Source organism: Odontesthes bonariensis, chromosome 14, assembly GCF_027942865.1.
Source record: "Odontesthes bonariensis isolate fOdoBon6 chromosome 14, fOdoBon6.hap1, whole genome shotgun sequence".
Classification (NCBI taxonomy): domain Eukaryota; kingdom Metazoa; phylum Chordata; class Actinopteri; order Atheriniformes; family Atherinopsidae; genus Odontesthes; species Odontesthes bonariensis.
Window position 1 is genome coordinate 13,500,081 of NC_134519.1, and position 18,750 is coordinate 13,518,830.

Consider the following 18,750-nt stretch of genomic DNA (forward strand, 5'->3'; position numbering starts at 1 on the left):
TAATACTCTTTTTATTGGATTTTTGTTCTTCTTCTAAGCTGTTTTTATGTACGGTATTTATGTTATGGTGTTGTTTGATTGTTTTGTACAGGCAACAGTGCTTTTACAGAAATTATCTTACCCTATGGATCAGGTCATTTTGAATTTGGGTTTTAATTGAACATGGATACCAGGCACAGGCCAGGCACATGCCAAACAAAATCAGCAAAGACACATAGACGAAGTGGGGTAACTGAAAAGAACCAAAAATGACCACAGTAAACTAGATTAAGGATGTCCATAATCGCATTGAAATGTCCATGAGGCACAACATAACAGCAAAGACATACAAATTTTCCACGAACACAGACAAAACAATACCAAACTGAGACACAGAATAACTCAAGTGTGACACAAAATAAAAATAAATCATTCAAAAAATGTATTTGTGGTGTTGAACCAAAATTATATTGCAGCACTTAACACCCACAAACTTGTATGTAGCTTCACAACAAGGTTTACTCATTTCAGTTCACGTAAACCCATATAGGACGAACAGACCTCATTCTGAACTTTTCTATCTTTGCATATTCGATTTCGGAGGCACAAATTGACCATGAAGAGGGACACAATAACTACAAGGAGATGCAGCTAACCGATGGGACACAGCAACATTACCACTCAAAGCCAAACAAAACAAAACAAACAAAACCAACAAAAAAGACAACCAACATAAGATTAAGTGTGACAGAAAATGAGCAGTGGCACAAACATCACAACACGATTAAAATACCACACAAAACACTCAATGGGTGAAAAGAAAAGTAAACATAAAAAGATACAAAATTCCAAAGAAGTGTTGTGAAAGGATTGCAAACATCTGTTTCACAGCAAGAGCCACAACAACCACCAATTCTATGTGCATGGTTCGTGCTTATTTGTGTCCATTTGTCAGCGTTTCTTGGACTTTAGTGGGGATTAAAAGGGGTGGGGGGCTTTAACACGTCTGTGCCCGGGGGTCTATTGTTTTGTAATCCGTTCTTGTCCTGAGCCATACTGTCCTCACAATTTCACCTTATGTCTATTTTGAGCAGGTGCTTTTGCGTAAATCAAGACGTTCAAAAAAAAAAAAAACTGCTGTGGGAGCCGCTAATGGTTGGGCTGGCGCATGTTTCCAGAGTCCACGGGACTTCGGTTGCACGAATGAATGGACACGGAGGGCGAGTGTAGCCGAGTGAATCCGAAAATCCCGCTGACCGACCTGTGAGTGTGTGTTTTCACCACGGAGGCAGAAAAGAAGCGTGAGTGTGAGGGGAGAGACGCGAGAAAACTATCTGCCGCCTTCCAAGGCTCCTTCTGTGGGGACCGTGGGACCGACTTCTGCTCACAAATTAACTTGCAAAAAGGAGTAATTTACAAGCGAGAAAAGAAGTAAGACTTCCCCCCTCTCGCCTTCTCGTGTGTTGGACGCGACACTGAACACTTGAGCGGGGCTGACGTTAACCCGTTAGCAGCACGGGAGCTGCCACGAATAGATCCAGAATCCGCGACCCCGGTCGGCTGACCGGCATAGGACCTCGTGTTCCTTAGGAGGTGGACTCGTATCTTTCCCCCCTTCCTATCTCACGGTCTGGGCTGGTTCTTACTCCTTCTGTTTTTTTTTTTTTTTGTGGCTGATCATTGCATGAAGTGGATTGTTGTGCTTGATTCAAACTGAAAACGGGACTGTGGTTCAGAGGAGAGAAATGCCAACGGCGGTGACAAAGAGGAGATTCAGTAAGTGAGTCCGTTATCTTTCTGAATGTTCCCCATTGAACTTGAGACGCGGCTTGTGTCGCTGCCGTTAAGTTACCCAACTTGCAGAAATTCCGGTGACAGCGTTCACAAATCCGTTGGTTTCGCCTGCTTTTTCCAACTGGAGATTCTTAAAAAAAAAAAAGCCTTTCCAAGGTGTAACGTTAATGGTTAGATATTGTAAATCAGCCGAGTCTGAATAAATCGGGCTCTCGTCAGACAGCCACGCATGCAGTTTGTTGCTGTTTTTATTCATTCCAGATCACAATGTGTAGCCAACAGCAACTTTTATGTCAGTTCGGGATGAGAATAAGAAACGATTAATCTGCTTGAAAGGGAATTATAAAAAAGGATCTGCCACGCCTTTTAATTGAGGCGAAAAATAATGGGATTTAGACGAAGCAGAATATTGATCTCATTTACTTAATTCATAAGTGATTTTCAAGAAGCGAGCCTGCGCACGGTCGGCAGTGACCTGTCTGCGTCTACCTCGCAGTGGACAGCTTGACGTCGTAGTGGTCTTTGCAGGGATGGAATATTAAACCAAGCAGAAAATCTGTCGGGAATTACTAATGAAATGTTAAAAAAAAAAAAAAAAAAAAAGAGGGAAGCAGATGATCTGTGGGGTGCGAGCCCGTCGTCACCTTTTTTTAGTAGACTATCTAATGACAATGTAATGATTTGCTCCCATTTTTGACCCATCGTGTTCATGGTGATTTGCCACAGGATTTCTGGCTCTCCCGGGACCTGGCTTTTTCACTTCACGTGTGCGCGTGCAAACGTCAGCGCGCACGCACGCACACCTCACCACCACCACCACCACCACACACCTACACCCCCCCCCCCCCCCCCCCCTATCTTTGCTCTTTCTTCACCATTCTCAGTCACGGATCTTCTGAGTCCCTGTGTGCCCACCAAGTGCAAAAAGCACCTGCCATGCTGCATGTGTTAGTCATATCTGAGCTTTTAAAAGTGTTCGCTGTGGCTGGCTGCAACACCGGCTGCAGTGACTGCTTTGCTGCGATGGATGTGCCCCCCTTGCATGTGCAGCAAAAAGAACCACATTTCTCTAATCAACCACTTTAGAGTAACCATTTCAAATCTTTTTTTTTGTGACATCATTTCCAGGATTGCCCCTTCTTAAGGCATATTCTGGTCTTGAGTGGACTAGATTAGGGGCACGGAGGGGGGGTTTATTGCTTGAGGGCACAGAAAGCAATAAGATTCCGAGCACTGCATCAAGCCTGTTTTTACCCTCTTTCGGAAGCAATTTTGCAGGGTGAGTGACATACTGAAATAGCCTCATGGCCACCCTTTATCAAAACATGAATCCGATTAAAGCTGTCACAGACACAATGAAGAGACCTAACCATAAGCCAAAGTGTAACAGGATGATACAGGGTGGGTTAGTTACTTGGAATTGCATCAGAGGCTCTCTGCAACCCAACGCCTTGCTGCATGTTTGAGTTTTTAACCTTCAGCTCCTGCCAGCTGAAAAACAGAAAAAAAAGGCAGCAACAGGGTGCATCTATATGCTAGATTTGAAGTAATATTATATATCACACTATCCTATAGGTTGTTTTTAATTGCATTTAGATGATTTTATTAGTCAGACCCAACACATGTTGATTAATTGAGGTTCACAGTCATTTATTTCATTAAGCAGGTGGCTCCAGGATTCAGAATTCTACTTGGTTATCTTATGGATAGATATGTTATCATTTAAACCTGTGTTGACAGGCCTGGTAGGTGCCATGCTGCTGAAGCATTAAGGCTTTCTTCCATCATGTCGCACAGACCAACAGATAGGGAAGCTGCAGGGAAGCTGCAAGGTTTTATTACTGGGTCTACATTTGCTATTTTTCTTGCTTATTCTTTTCATCTGTTTGCTATAAAAGCTATTGCACAATGAATCTGTTACTTTTCAAGAGTACTTTCTGTGAGGTTTGCAATCATATTATTTCACTGTGTGTAGTTGCTGGAGTCTCAAACCAAAGTTGATTCAAGGCAAGACATGTGACTTACATGGCCGAGACCCCTGAGGGATTACAGGGTGGCCTACAATGCCTCGCTACATTGCGTTTCTTCTTTTGTTCCTTTCCAGAGTGGTCTCTCTGTTGGGAGTTTTGGAACGGTGCCCGTGTGAAAAAAAAGCTAAGGGCCCTGAGCTGGTGATGTCATCTGCCAGGCAGAGTGTACAGTGCATCCTGGCAAAGGCTGAATAAGAGAGTAACGTTTGGGAAATAGCTGACGGTGTAGCCACCTTTGCTTTAATGGTTGTATTGTGGTTTGAATTTATGACTGGAAAACGGAAATTGCAGTGCAATGAAAGACCCTATCTTTTCTGCTATCATTTAAATTGTGTTTTGATTGCATCGGAGCTGTCTGGAGAGAAATTGGCATCTTGTTTGTTATTAACAATTTACAATTTAGAATATGCTCTTCTGTTCCGTGAAATTCTCACTACTAAAACAAAGCAGCATCAGATGCCCTAAAGAAAACATGTTGTTGTGTCAATGGAAGGCTGTTTTGGCTCACCTACTGGAAGTAGAACATGTCTGCGCTCAGGATTTGTGACATCACTGTCACTACCCAAAGTGAGTCGCTGCCAGATTAGAGACATGCATGCTTCTGCTCTGTGGGTTAGCATTGATCAATGAAACCTAGATACTGGTTGGTATTAAGTGCCAAGACATACCCTCCTTAGCAGCAGCAATAATATGAAAATATTTCTAATAAAGAATGTTTGTGACAATGTGTGTGTACTGGCAACTGATCACCCCACAAAATGGGGTTTAATCACAAGTAAATGTGAAATTTCAGGAAAATTGGTTAAGAATCAAGCAGATTACAGTAATTTTTTTTTGAGACCAGATGCAAGGTGGGAATGTATATCAGTGGTCGAAGAAGTCCAGGTTTTGTATGTCTATGCATGGTTAGTTTGCTGTAGCTTATACGTTGCTCACGTAGTACAGCGACTCACCAAGCAATGATAATCACAATGAGTTTGACGGCTAATTCTTGTCCAGTTTACAGTGTTAAGAGAAAGAACTGGTACTTAATTAGTTTCTGGCTCTGGCCCTGAAACTGCTTTGATGGAAAAACCTTGAACAACAATCATCCTCTCTTGTGTATCTCTCGTTCCACAAGTAGTCTCCACTGCAGCCAACGATAGTTGTCAGCTATCTAACTACTGGGAGCTTTTATGGCATCCTTGTTCTGCTCTGCTAGTTTGCTGTGCAGCACATGAACGAGACCTCCACCTGCTATTGGATCTGGTTGGAGTGGCCCTCCAGCTTGCATCGGGCCTTTTGAAGAGCAGAACAAAGACCACTGTCACCAGCTGCGTTCCAAAGTGGTGGAGATGGAGTTTGCCCGGTGAACAAGAGCCTCTTTGAAGAAGTAAATGAATGACATCTTGAACTGCCACAACAGTGACTTGGCCAGACTGCAGGTAGGGAGACAAGGCAGGGCTAACTGATACTGAACTTTCAAAATAACTTGAAAAACCGTGCATGACTCAAGCATTTTATATCAAACATTTTTTCATGCATTTTGAAATACAAATATCTGGTCTCCAAAGGCTTTGCTCATATTTTCATGCTATTTTTTTGTGGTGTTTGTTGGCCTGGTTACATCCCTGACCTGTGTGAGCACTTGTATGGTCGCATGTAGGGTATTTCCTTGCAGGCCTGGTTTGAGGCTAGTGGCCAGGGCATCTGTGTTAGCTTCCTCATATGCCGCTTCCCCCGGGCAGGGCCCTTGCTGACTGGTACTGCTAAAGAGCTCCAGCTCGTCTGTGGCCACACGTTGAAAAACCACTCATTGCAAGCCTCTCCCAGCTGACATTTCTCATGCTTTCCATATGGGTCAAATCTTTGTAATTTCAGGGCCCTGGAGTTTTAATGAGAGGTTTTACCCATAGTGTGTTGGTCTGTGGTGGGTGGGTTCAGTGTTTCTTTGGATTATGGGAGTTTGTAACTACTCTGAGAAGCCTCACTGGCCCACTGGGAGGGCGTTGGTACGTTGGTGAAACCAAAAACTCTTTTTTAACCAAGCAAACTGGTTCAAACTGGCTGTGGTGGGGCTCTGACATTGGGCATTGGATTAAGTCTGTATGCTTAAGTTTACTCTGAGGATTGCTGTTGGTATGGAGGTTCAGACTCAGACACAGATGTGAAGTGTGCAGACTTGTTTTTGCTCATCGTGATGCTGCAAGTAATTGCTATTGTCCTGTTTAGCAACCCATCCTCGCACACAGAGGGGTGCTCTTATAGCACGCATGGTGGTTTTTTAACAAGCCTGTTCTTTAACGTCAGCAGCGTAGAGGCAAAGAGTGATTTACTACTCTGTCTACCAGGGTAATGTTGGAGCGATTTGAGTGCTGATTGAAACCAGGTCTCCCATTTCAGAGTCCACTGGTGACATTATAAACCATTTACACCAGTTTTTTACAGGGCAACACTGCATTTGGCAAAGTGGAAACAGACACATGGTCTAAAAATGGCCTGTGCTACCGCTCGAGCCCTCTTCTGACCCAGTCCTTGTGTTATTAGTTTTTTTTTGTACTTCAAAGTGTGTGAGTGCTTCTGAGTGAAGTAGTGAATATGGATGACATTGAAAGGCCAAATGTTAGGTTAATCAGTTCTGTCTGTTTTTCATTTAAGCAGAAGAACCGCCTAGATATAGGAGGTGTGTCTGCTTTTGATTAAGCAGCCTTTTCTGTAAGTGCTAACATGTTATTTTTCCCCTTTAGCCATTAAGTTGTATCAGAACTGTGGTCCAAGTTTTCTGTCCAGACCATTGATCATTTATGTACTTACTTTGTGTCAGCACATGTTAGAGACAACAGCTATTGACAGCTTAAATGGACCAAACAGCCTTAATTTATTTTAGATCTTATAAAGCATGACTCATTAAGGAGTCAAAGTGCAGCTGAAGATCAAAAAGGAAGCCAGTTCTCTTAGAAAGGAGTGCAAAGATTAACGAGTGAAGGACATCGGTATTAGAAGGCTGAACCTTTGGATTTTAGTGTTCAGTGAATTCCGCAATCAATGACTAGAACTCAACAACAGGTGCAGCTGGTTCACTCGATCAGAGTAGATGAAGGATGGCGGGTTTGTTGTGAAGAAACTGCAAGATAAGTTGAGTTATGTTTAAGATGGATTAGGCTAGTTACCCATTAAAATTTAAAAACTTTAAAGGTGGACTTGTTCAAAAGTAGAAAATTAAACTTTTTCTTTACAAGTTATGCTTATTAACTGTGATATTGTCATTAGCATTACTGCAGCTTGTGCAATGGTTTACAGATTTTATTATTTAATGATCAAAGTTTCCACAGTTCTAAATCTTTAGTTTATTGCTTGCCAACTGCCTTGGAATTCCACTGCACTTTTTGCTTTTGGGACATTTTCTGATATGAGAAAAGGAACTTGCAGACAACTGTGGAACCTCATACACACAATGGGTACTGAGCTGCCAATTGGTATGCACGAAGTCTACAGCGAAATGTAGAAACTGTTGCTATTCATCTGCCGTCCCTGTGATCTCAGATGGTCACAGATGGCTTTGCATTCTCACCACACAGGCCATCTAATTAAAACCTGTAACCACCAAACACATAAAAGTGGATTGTTTTCAAGTCGTTGTAATTGTTGTAGAATTTGTCATTGATTCCCACATTAGGACAACTACATCTCGGCGTGTCTTAAATAGTTATTATTTCTTATGGCATAACTATCAGGGATTACAGTGGCTTAAACATCAATATTTCAATAATGGTGTGTGCAGCTCATTAAACTAAAGAGGATTGTTAGCCCAAACAGTATGAAAATAGTTTATGTTTTTATACAAACATGGTAATAACAGGTCTGTTTGTGCTTGATAATGTAGGTACTGATTCATGTTAGTACTGCTATAGTGTGGGAAACAATTTTTCCATGAAATGAATACAGTACAGTATCTCCTCAGTAGCTGTAGCACATCTCACTTAAACAAGCAATGTTCCAGGCATCATTTTGTGCTTTAGAATTTGCAAGTAAACCCAAGGTTTGTGTCAGCCTCACATGTTGGTAATATTGGGAAATTGTAGTGGCAGCAAGTTGGATGATGACATTAATGAATGAAACGGATGGCCTGCGTGTAACTGATGATAGCATCTCCTTTTGGGATGTGCAGCTTAGCATCACTCAGTACATGAATGTGTGATTTATCTTATCCTCGTAATGAATCAAAAAATTGACTACACAATTTTCTTCAGTATTTGTGCCGCAATATGATTTTCAATTTGAAATTATGTGTCCTAGTTTGAAGCCACAAGGGTTTTTTGTATTGTGCAGTCCTGCCTTTGTTGAACCCTAATTCCCAGGTTGAAAAGGTTGAAACTCTGAGTAAAATGTAAACAGAAACAATGTGGAATGATTTGCAAATCCCATAAATCAACGTTATGTTCACGATATAACATAGGAAACGCGTCAAATGTTAAATGTAAAGCCTTTTGCTATTTCATGAAAAGTATTAACTCATCTTGCTCGTACTATGTGTAAATGTACCATTGGGTTGACAGAAACATGCGACATGGGTTGTAGACGTCTGTGCCTTGGCTGCTCATCTGCCCAGTCAGCAGAAGTGCACAGATGACACACTCTTTCATTTTCGACAAACGCTGGATGGGAACAAATAGAACAACGGTTCACCGGCTGGTGTCATTCGTTTCACCTGTCATTGTCTTCCAATTCTTTTCACGTTCTTATCTAATTAGAGCACACACAGACCCACATACTGGCACAAACACACTGGTCGGTCCCCGAATTGACGCAGACCATAACATGAAGGTCAAACAGCGAGCTGTCTTATCTGGCTGGATAAAATGTCACATACATAGATTAAACTTTGACTGCAGCTAAGAGTGAGTCAGTTTTTCACCCTGAGCAAGGCCCGGATTTTCATAAATGCTAGTTTACATCAGCTGCACATGACAATGCTGTCCCCTGAGAAAAAAAGAAAATTCTTTTCATAAACTGTTTACAGTGAACATGTCTGAGCACAGTCACGCAAGTGTTGATGGGAAACATTTGGTAGGCATAATGCAATTCTCTGTTAATGTTAAGAATCATGACTTTGCAGGAATGATCTTGCATGATTTTCTTTGCAGGGAGGAGGTCGGCGCAATGTAGCTTTTTGCCGTGTATTTCCTCTAAAATCTCATTTGCTGAAGGGAATTTCTGTCTCAGCCCTTATTCTCAGGTGAGAATAATGACTACACAAGCATACGCAGATTTCATGTGCACTTTCAAGGTGCAAAAATCATACTGACGGTTTAGAAATGAGTTCAAATTTTTGTCAGGACACTCACCAGGCAGCTTTCTGCCAATGGAAGTGGCAGAAATAGTGTTAGGATTTTTTTTACACATGAAAACTCGTAACCGACCATGTGTTGATTTTGGCAAGTGAAGATTGTGACACAGACGCCCTCATTGCCACTTGCTGGGTGAACTAAAGCACAGAATTACATGGCAGAAAAGTGCAGGCCTTGCACTCCGTCTGCCCCGCTGATACGGCAGATGGATGGGATTTTAGGGAGTGAAGGCGGAGCTCTGGGGCAGTGAGGGGCAGAGATGACAGTTCTTTGTCTGTGGAGGGCTCCCTAAGGCCTGGGCTCTGAGCACCTACTGTGCCCACTTGACAGAGCCTTGATGCCATCAGAGACCATTAGCGTTGACAGCATGTCACTGTGTCACATGGTAGTTAGTGGTGAAGCAATGAATAAGTAAGAACAGTAAATAAACGTGGCAGAATTGTTGGAAAAAAAAAGGAATTTGCTAATGCCTATTGAAGACCTTTTCTTTCTTGTATAAACCAGTTCCAAATCGGAGCTGCACAGATGATGTTTCTTTTACAATAGTTTGTTAGATAGGATAGCTTAAAGCCGCTTTTCAGGAATTTGAAAATACACAAAACAATGAATTAAGGTAAAAAAGGGAAAAAAAATGCAGTTGGCTGCAAATTATATGCTGTCAAATCCTGCCATGACTTTTGGCCTTTGCTTGGAGCATTCACTGTCTTGAAAGCCTCCACAGTCAGTGTTTTGACATAAGTGAAGACAAGTGACTCCAATAAAATCGTGTAATGCAATAATTCAGCGACTGAGTAACAGACTGAGCAAAGCTTTAAAGAGACTGTTCCCACAGCCAGGCTCTAATTGCACAAAAACACTAAACGCTAAAATGTGAGCCTGCTTACTGTAAATAATTTAGCCCCAGTGCTCTTGCTTGTCCTTGTGAATTGCCGAAACGTGTGAAGAATACTTTGTATGGATAGAATTTCAAGGAACCATAATCTGTGTTTCTGAGTTTTGTGTTTTTAAACAAGTTTTAAACTGAAATCTGAGATGGACTGTTCTGCTTACAAATGAATGCTTTTAAGAATTTATTGAAGTAAAACAACACTGATCCTGCACCAAGTATCATTAGAAATAATTGTGTATAAAGGCCAACAATATTTGTGCCTGACCTGTTTTATATACCTTTTATTAAATGGTTACTATACAAATCCATCCAATCTAGTATTATTTATTCTAATAATACCAGAAAGATTTTAGTCCTCTACTCCCATTTCTCTGCAATGGAGTCACAGGGAATGGAGAAGCATTGGACTTCTGAACCAGCTTTTAATGGAATGTCTTTGCACTGACCAACATGATAAGTTGCTTCCCGTATCCTGTTTATATATTTATAAATATGGGCTATGATCATATAAATGACCCAGTGTGTAGTTGCACATTACTAACATTCATCAGACTCGCATTAAGTACATTTCAAGGTTACACACTGCAGTGCAGAGCGGAAATCATGTCAAATTTTCTAACTGTAGTGAGAAAGTAATAGAATAACACAGCATGAGGCTACAGAATGGCTTAGGTGGTGGAGGGAGGGAAACTCATTTGGGCTTGTCTGTACTAAATAGTATTTATTGTATATTTAATGTCTCAGGGCATGGGATAAAGGGCTGTTTTCCATTTCAACTAGGTCTAAAGGTTATTCGCTATTGCAGCACATTCCTTCTATTTAACAGTTTTTATTGTTTGATACAATTTTGCCCAAAACAGACATTAATACATTGTCATATCATAGAAAATCCTGCGGTTATACAATGCACGAACATAAATATAAAACACACATTAAAATAAATGTGCCATAAAAGGACAGAGAATCCTTAGGGATGAAATCAGATCATCGATGACTCAGAGATGTTATAAGGCAAGGAAAAACGGCTTTAAAAAAATCCTTAATAGATCCTCGTGGAAAATAAATAAATAAAATAAATAAATAAATAGATAAAATTCCGAGAGTGCGACTACCTTTTTTCCTTGGAAAAGCATTAACGGTAACATTGAGAATGTCTATATCTCACTGTGTTTGCCTTTCCCCCCCAAACCCAAAGTCTTAAAAGAAGAATATCAAGGTCAGAGCCAATCAAAACCAGAGAAGGGAGGACTTGCTCTGCCCTAAACATTCTCTTAGATTTGCGCATGTGCTTTTGAAACTTAATCTCCCAAGTGCGACACGGCTGGTAAGATGACAAATTCTAGCCACTGATAACTTATGTATTATTGTATTTTTCATAGTATTGGTATTTTTTTTTCATGAAAAAAAAATGCTGTGCTGCACGTTAGACATATCCCCGACCCTGGTTCTTAAATCTCCATCAAAGATCCCTCACAACATCAGCAGGGGTTAAACCATCTGTGTCTCCGGTTCCTGGTTACCCCGGCTGAGCGTCGGAAGTTGCATCGAGCTGAAAGCCAGAGCCAACTGAAAATAAAACGGCCAAAATATACGCACTTCAGGAAGACTGGTAAGCCCAGTTTCTTTGGCTTAGGTATTATAAAGTGTCCGATGAGATCCACTGAACCTACTGCTTAAAATATGACTACAGCATGAACGTTAACGGTGCTTTTGTTGTTGGAGGGGGAACATTCTGAATTGAAACCCTGAAAAAAAACATATTAAAGAACACATTTTCTGTCAGGATAGTTGTCTAACGAACAGATTGCCCTTCCTACCCGCAGCATTTCAGGATGAGGCAGCAGCAAACTGGAGCAATGATAAGTCAGAGATGACTTCTCTAACATATCATAACTTTAAGGATCCTGTTTGAAAAAGAGTTTTTTTTTTTTTTAAAGATAGGTTGTGTTGGATTTATAGACATCTAATAGTATAAATTGCAAATTTTAAACCCCTACCTCCCTCTCCACACTCGGTGGTATAACATGGCAGAATGGCGATGCTGGGGACTGCTTTTGAAGATGAATTGTTTGATCTAAGCTTATAAATTCACATTAATTCTTATTTTCCTCCAGCTCGACACTGACGAAAACTGGAATTATGGGTTTATCCCTATTCATTTTGTCATAGAGATTGTGTCTTTCTACCAGTTTTCATTCTAAAAGTCTTGTTGCTGTGTTTATTGTGGATCAAGAGGTGTGGCGTGGGAGCAAAGCAACAGCAGGAAACGTCTCGAGTGCTGCAAGTTGGCAAATACAAGTAAACGTCATACTGAGAATTAACAATGGCATGAATAATTTGTCCAATCATCATGATGTATGCAGTGCACCAAATTTCATGAAGCTAAAATAGGAGCACCAAACCGCAGTGACTCAATCAACCAGCGGGAGCTTATAGCACCCTGAGCAGTAATGAGGAGAGTGGAACGTAGCTTATTAAATTTCGTCACCACGAGTTCGCTTGTCTCCAGTGTCCTTAAAAACATACTGACGGCCTCACTGCACCTGTGCATGAGACTCAGTCTAAATGAGTGGATTTGTCGTACCATCTCTCCAGATGTGTGAGAGAGGTACCAGAAAAGAATGACCCATTAGTGGTGGTCACACTACATTTGTCAACCGTAGTGTGTGGGGGCTCAGGTTGCACTTTACTGGTGACTGAAAGGCTGCTGTTGACAGGGAAGAGCACTGAGACAAAAGCTAAGCTAAGCCACCTTGGAGACAAGAGGTACGTCGTCACCACACCACCCCCCATGTAGCATAATGTCTGCTCTGTTTACCTATCCCGTCATCTATTAGTGCTGCATTTACGAGGTGAGGGGAAGGAAATTTGATTTCCCAGGCAGTCATCAAGGCATTGAATTCGATGATTGATTGCTTGCTGTGGTGAGACACTACACCTGGAATGTAAGTGAATGTTAAAAAGTCATGCAGATTTTATTTTATGACAGTAAAGTTGTAAACCTATCGGTGCTTGGGAAAAATAAATGAATAAAAACTGAGTAACAAACATGTATTTCCACTTTTCGACGGGCAGTCACAATGATGAAGTGCCAGGATTTCTCCCTTTATATTCAAAACTTTCCAAATGTATGTCCTGTCACTGTGACATGATTTAATCACCACTCAGGGTACAGTGTCCCTGTCACACAGTAACTACCAGATTGAAGGGCACAAATACTCAGATGTGGAGCATTTACGCGTTTCGTTTAGTGAGCTGGTGCCAAGTCCTTTCTTAGTTATATATTTTCAGTTACCTATCCTTTGGGAATTTGTCAGTATTGTCTTCCGATTAAAGAGAATTGCAGTAGTTGAATGTTAAAGTTGCAGCGTCACCATCATCCTCTAAACCTTACAATTGCCTACTTTGAACAATTATTTATCCTAGCTTGAGTTTTGTATCTTTCGGCCATAGTTCAAACATTTTTCTTCGGCGCCCTCCTTTGTTTCTGCCTACCAGGAAGAGTCAGGAAGACTCTATGGACACAGCACGGTGAGATCCATGCTACAGCTCTTCTAAAAGGGCAATGATTCATGAGCCTGACTATTCTGTCCCTGGGGCTGGGACGAATAGCTGGCATTATCTTCTGCAAATGGGTCTGAAAATGCTCTTGGCCAGGTTGACCAGGCCTGATTTATAGCTCAAGATGCGCTGAATAGTTAGGCTCTCTTTTCCAGCATATAGGTATGAGGCCCTATCACCACTGCATGCCTGAACATGCACCCAAACTCACAAGCACACTCCTGACTTCACTGCTTGTGATCTGTGCAGCTGTGCAGGTTATGTTTACTCTGGCCATGTAGTTGGAAGAGAAAAAGATAGAACTAAATGTATGACGCCAGTGTTGGAGAGTAGAAGAAGTGGCCTCGGCTCTTAAAATGTCAGCAGAAAGATAAGCAGTTTTTCACCTTTATCTTTCATTGTCTATGCTAATATATAGATATGACCCATATCCATGTATTGAAGTAAATACCACTGTCAAAGAAATAGAAATAGGCTTCAGAGAAATTGTTCCTTTTAATCTTGAATCTGAAAAAAAGAAACCCTTTCTCTGTTGTCTCTGTAAACTAGTGTGAAATGATGTGGCTAAATTCTCCGGGGCTGTTCAGTCTTAAGAAAGCCTGCTGATTGCTTTTGCGTGTTTTCCACACTAATGAGCTTTTATATTTGTGGCTTAACTCCCAGTAGTTCAGAATTTCTTTCCGCCAGGTAGCACTACCCACATTATTTGAGATAATTAATTGACAGAGTAAACAGAAAATATTTGGAGAAGGTTGGATCATTTCAAATGACACCGAATTATTTAAAGCCTACAATTGTCACAAAGCAATTAACGTGGTAAACAATGTCCCAGAGCCTCTCAGAGGGACAAAGCATTTTTCTCGTCCTTCTTAAGTTGGATGAACTCCAGTCTGATTCGCACATTGGCTCCTTTGCATAGCACAAAGATGGTCTTATCCTTCACATGCAATTGACATTAGTGTCATTGTTAATTCAACGAGGGTTACGCACGGACAGATGGATTGTAAGCAATAGTTATGACAGCACAAGCATTATGTTTTCACATCAAGCATGTCCTTTCCTGTGACCGTGTTTTGCCTTTTCTCATCAGAACTGCAGTGTCTAGTGAAACCGGAGGGGAAGGAAAGTCAGATTGAAACCAGGGTTGCACAAACTGGATTTGACTTACTTTGTGAAGCGTCTAAAATGCAAACTGACAGAGAATGTTTTAGCAAACATCACCTGCTTCCACTGTTGCTGTCTCCCCCATTAGAGAATTCCAAATTCTGTCTCACTATTGTTATATAAGGTCTAGATGAAGGCAGGGGAGGGAGCTCACGTCTTGCCTCTCTAAGGAGACTCTGGAACTCTGTGGAGAATCAGCAGCAGTTGCTTTGGGTTCTAATGAGTGACATTTAATGACTGTATATTTTAGAGCTATCCACATTATGCCTTTCCAACCTTCTTTCCAAGCGATCATCCATCACGTAAACGTCTCCTCACATCAGAAAACCACCTTTTCCAAGCTGGCTGTTAATGTTTCTTAATAGTGTTCCCACAAGTGGATTATTTTAAAGGCCCCGTGTCAGACAGATCCTTATCTGGAAGCTTGGCAGCTTGATTCGGACTCGCTCGGCTTCCAATCCCTGCATGTTGATTAGCTTGTTTTTCTCCTCTTTGTTTGAGTCTTCTGCTCTAACTCTAACTCTAATTTCCGTCAACTTAGATCATTTGGGGAATAGTTGATACCTTATTTGTGTGAGGAAGCATATCAACATGGCAAAAGATTTATGTATTGATAGGAAACAGTTTTAGAGGCAATATCATGAGTCTATGGTATATTTTCACCTACAGAGGAGTCCCTAAGCCTCGTGTGCATGAATATGCTACTGTTGGTTATGTTAATGCAGATCCATTAGGGCTGTTAAAGTGATAGTGTAGCTTGATGTTAAAAAGGCAAATCTTGCTCAATGGCCCCTAGGTTGCAGTAGAATATTTTATTGCGCCTTTGATGTATTATTTGATATTATCACATTGCACCTGGGTGCTAAGGTTGGTTTTCATTTCAGTCAATCAAAGGTGTTGACCACTTTGGAACCTTTTCCTCCTCTTACTGATTTTTGAAAAACATTGTTGACGACTTCCTCCTTGAGTATGCTCCATTGGAGATATGATGAGCTAAAGGTAATAATTAGCAAAGTATGTGTTTTTAGCAATAGACTAGCTAAAAAGAATAAACCCCAGGGCTGCATTTAGCTTTATTTGTGAACATTTTGAAATGTGAAGTAGATTGATAATGGTATTCTTTATTAATATTGTTATTTCTCATGTATAAAACTCTTGAGAGTCAAGGTCTGCCCATAGAAAATCGACCATATGAGATATGATTTGAAAAGAAACATAGATGATCTACTGAGAGTCTGACCCAAAGATAATGAAGAAAGCTCTTTCAAATGTTTTGTTCTCTTCTTTTTGGAGGCTGAAAAAGAAATCATCCGTCTTCGATTCAAAAACAGCCTCTCGCAATATTTCAGCTGCCTTTGCCTCTCTTTTCTAGCAGTTTAGTCTTTTTTTCTTTTCAAAGTGTACAGTGACTTGCATACCCTATGCAAAGCTTTATGCACTGCTCCACGTTCTAAAAGGTGTTAAAAAGAAATTAGGCTTCAGTAAGTACGACCACAAAGCAACAAGACATAGGCTATAATGTTATAAAGTAGGGCTGTCTTGATCAGGTTTTTTTACCTCCGAGTCATTTGATTTTGAGTATCTGCCGATACCGAGTCCCGATCCGATATTTCTACAGTACATTAAAAAATTGAAGAACGGCGAAGAAACAGATCCAGGATGTCCCTGATTTTTTTTATTTTGCTGATCGGGATGTAACATCCGATTTCGATCAAGTCTGAAACCACGTGATCGGATCGGGACATCCCTAGTTATGAAGCTTCATGCCCATTTTTGAACATTTGCTTACTGCAGGTCTTATCTTTGCTTTTATACCTGCACAAAGCTGAGGCCCTTTGATCTGTTTTGAAAATAATGTTTAGGCATATTTTGTCTGCCAAAGTACCACAACCGAATAAACATTTATCAATGTAAATAGTGAGTAGTCCAGGTTGCTGGGAAATAAGTGAAATGATTTTTCTTGAAATATCGATTGAAGCTCTAATTTATTCCCTCTTAGGTACACCTTTTGATGATATCTGATGAAGAGTTGGGAATACGGTTAGACAAACAAAGAGTCACACTGAAAGTTCATCAAGGTCATCATAATTGGGTGCTCAGTTCTAATCTGTCATTAACAACAGAGTACAAGAGAGAGGTAACCTTAACCCTAACCCTGTAACCCCTAACCCTAACCTGGAATGTAAAACTACAATCAGTTTGAATGTTGACACTGACATTTTCTTGAAGAACAATCGAAATGATTCTTGTAAAGTCAGCAGAAAAGCGCTTCATGCACGGACTCGGAGACTTTGATTGATGTGGCTATGTTCAGATCTCTCACCTTTGTGTTTGATCTCACTGGTCTTTTGATGTTGAATCCAGTCTATTAGTCAACTGCTGCATATCGCCGCGTCACACATGATTTAAAGAGGCTGTAATTTAAGATTAGAAGTGCATTGTAGATATTTTATGACAATTGAATAAATAGGCGTTAACTTATTGAAGCTTTTATCTTTCGTTTTGATGTCTTCATATATTCAAGATGAAACTTGCTGTATTTCAATTTTTTATGGAATATGTTAAAGAGTGTCAGTAAAATTATTGAGACAGTTTGGTGTTTGGACAACCTTGCATGATGGAAATACTTAAGTCTATAGAAAAAAGAAAAAAGTGAAAAAAATATATAGAACAGTAAAACATTTTCTTTCAAGAAAGAAAACTAAGTGAAACCACTGAAAGTCCCGAATCTTTCAGTGGTTCATTTATCCCCAGACTTTCTGGCTGTTGTCATTGTCCTTATGGTACGGCAAAGAAGTGTAACGAAAGACAGAAAAAGACGGGAACTGGATGGCTTGTACTGCTGTCAATCCATTAAAAATCAGTTGTTGTTAGGCTGTGGGGCTGCTAATACTTCATGCTATTTGCTGGAAAACAGCCTTTGGATTGGGTTCCGGGCGTCTCGAGGCACCTGTAACGATGGACATTTTATAGCTGCAGGTGGGAGAGGTTGGTCAAACCATAAAATGACAGGTTCCGGCTTCAGTTACACACACATTAAATGTAAAACTTAGAAGGTACAAAATCAGTGGAACTATTGTGTGAATTGTCAGAATGTTTACAGGTGCATGCGGGAGGCGGCGATGATGGTCTGATGATGTAACAGCCAGCAGCAGTGGGATTAAAAAGTTGGTCCAAGTAGGGAAACTATTTCCCATGGCCCCTGATACTTGCTTAGGATATTTATCTGATCAAACAGGAATTTCAACATACCGCTTTAAGCACTTGTTTGTGTCCACTTGTGTCGGCTTCACTCCAAAAAATTTTTAACTCGTCAATGACAGAAGTTGTTTACACAGGGAGTTTGAGGGATTTTGGTTCCCGAACAATAATCTGGGATCCTTCAAAATGCCAACAAACAGTGGATGATTTATAAGATAAACCAAAATTATTTGTGGTCGTCTGCATATTCATTGCTGACTTGTCCCATTATTCAAAGACTCATTTACATTTTAAGCAGCATATCATGGTCAAGGACTGTGTGTACTTCCTCCCTCGAACCTCTGGAGCATTGCAATGAGTTTATCTTTGAGGGAAGAGATGTGCCTATTGATTAGAGACAGCTTGACCTGTGTTGCTAGCAAATGAGCAGTCCCTTAGTTCTAAATCTGCAAAGAATCATGCCATTGATTGACCTTGATCAAACTAAATTAGAAGAACAAAACTGTTAGCATTTATTTTGTAATCATTCCTTAATATGCATTCCTATCTTAATTGGGTTTGTCAGATCAATGGATTTATTTTACTGTGAAGCTTTGAGGAAAGGCTAGGCTTTCAAATTCCCATTTGTGCCTTGCTAATTATCTCCCTCCCTCAGGCTTTCATCTGCAGGAATTTCCATCACAGATGTGTGTAAGTGCAAGTAAATGTTTGTCAATAATCTTTCAGTCCATCTGGGCTGATAAATATACAAGATGTCTTGCTTTGGATGCGTGACAACCTAAATATCAGCACCAAGTGTGACTGT

The 18,750-nt window shown here is 40.6% G+C and overlaps 1 protein-coding gene across 18 annotated transcripts in view; it reads left to right on the forward strand.

Annotated features, from left to right (window-relative positions):
• The first annotated feature begins 1,175 nt into the window (after nt 1-1,175).
• The window catches only part of LOC142398801 (receptor-type tyrosine-protein phosphatase F), a 171,995-nt gene continuing 154,420 nt past the window's right edge, over nt 1,176-18,750 (forward strand). For 9 of the 18 annotated variants that reach the window (XM_075482976.1, XM_075482984.1, XM_075482979.1 and 6 more), the window contains exons 1-2: nt 1,176-1,477; nt 1,573-1,755. The gene's annotated coding sequence lies outside the window, so the exon portion shown is untranslated. Of the gene's footprint in view, nt 1,756-18,750 lie in introns of all 18 variants that reach the window. The other 9 variants (XM_075482995.1, XM_075482993.1, XM_075482994.1 and 6 more) reach the window with 3 other exon arrangements.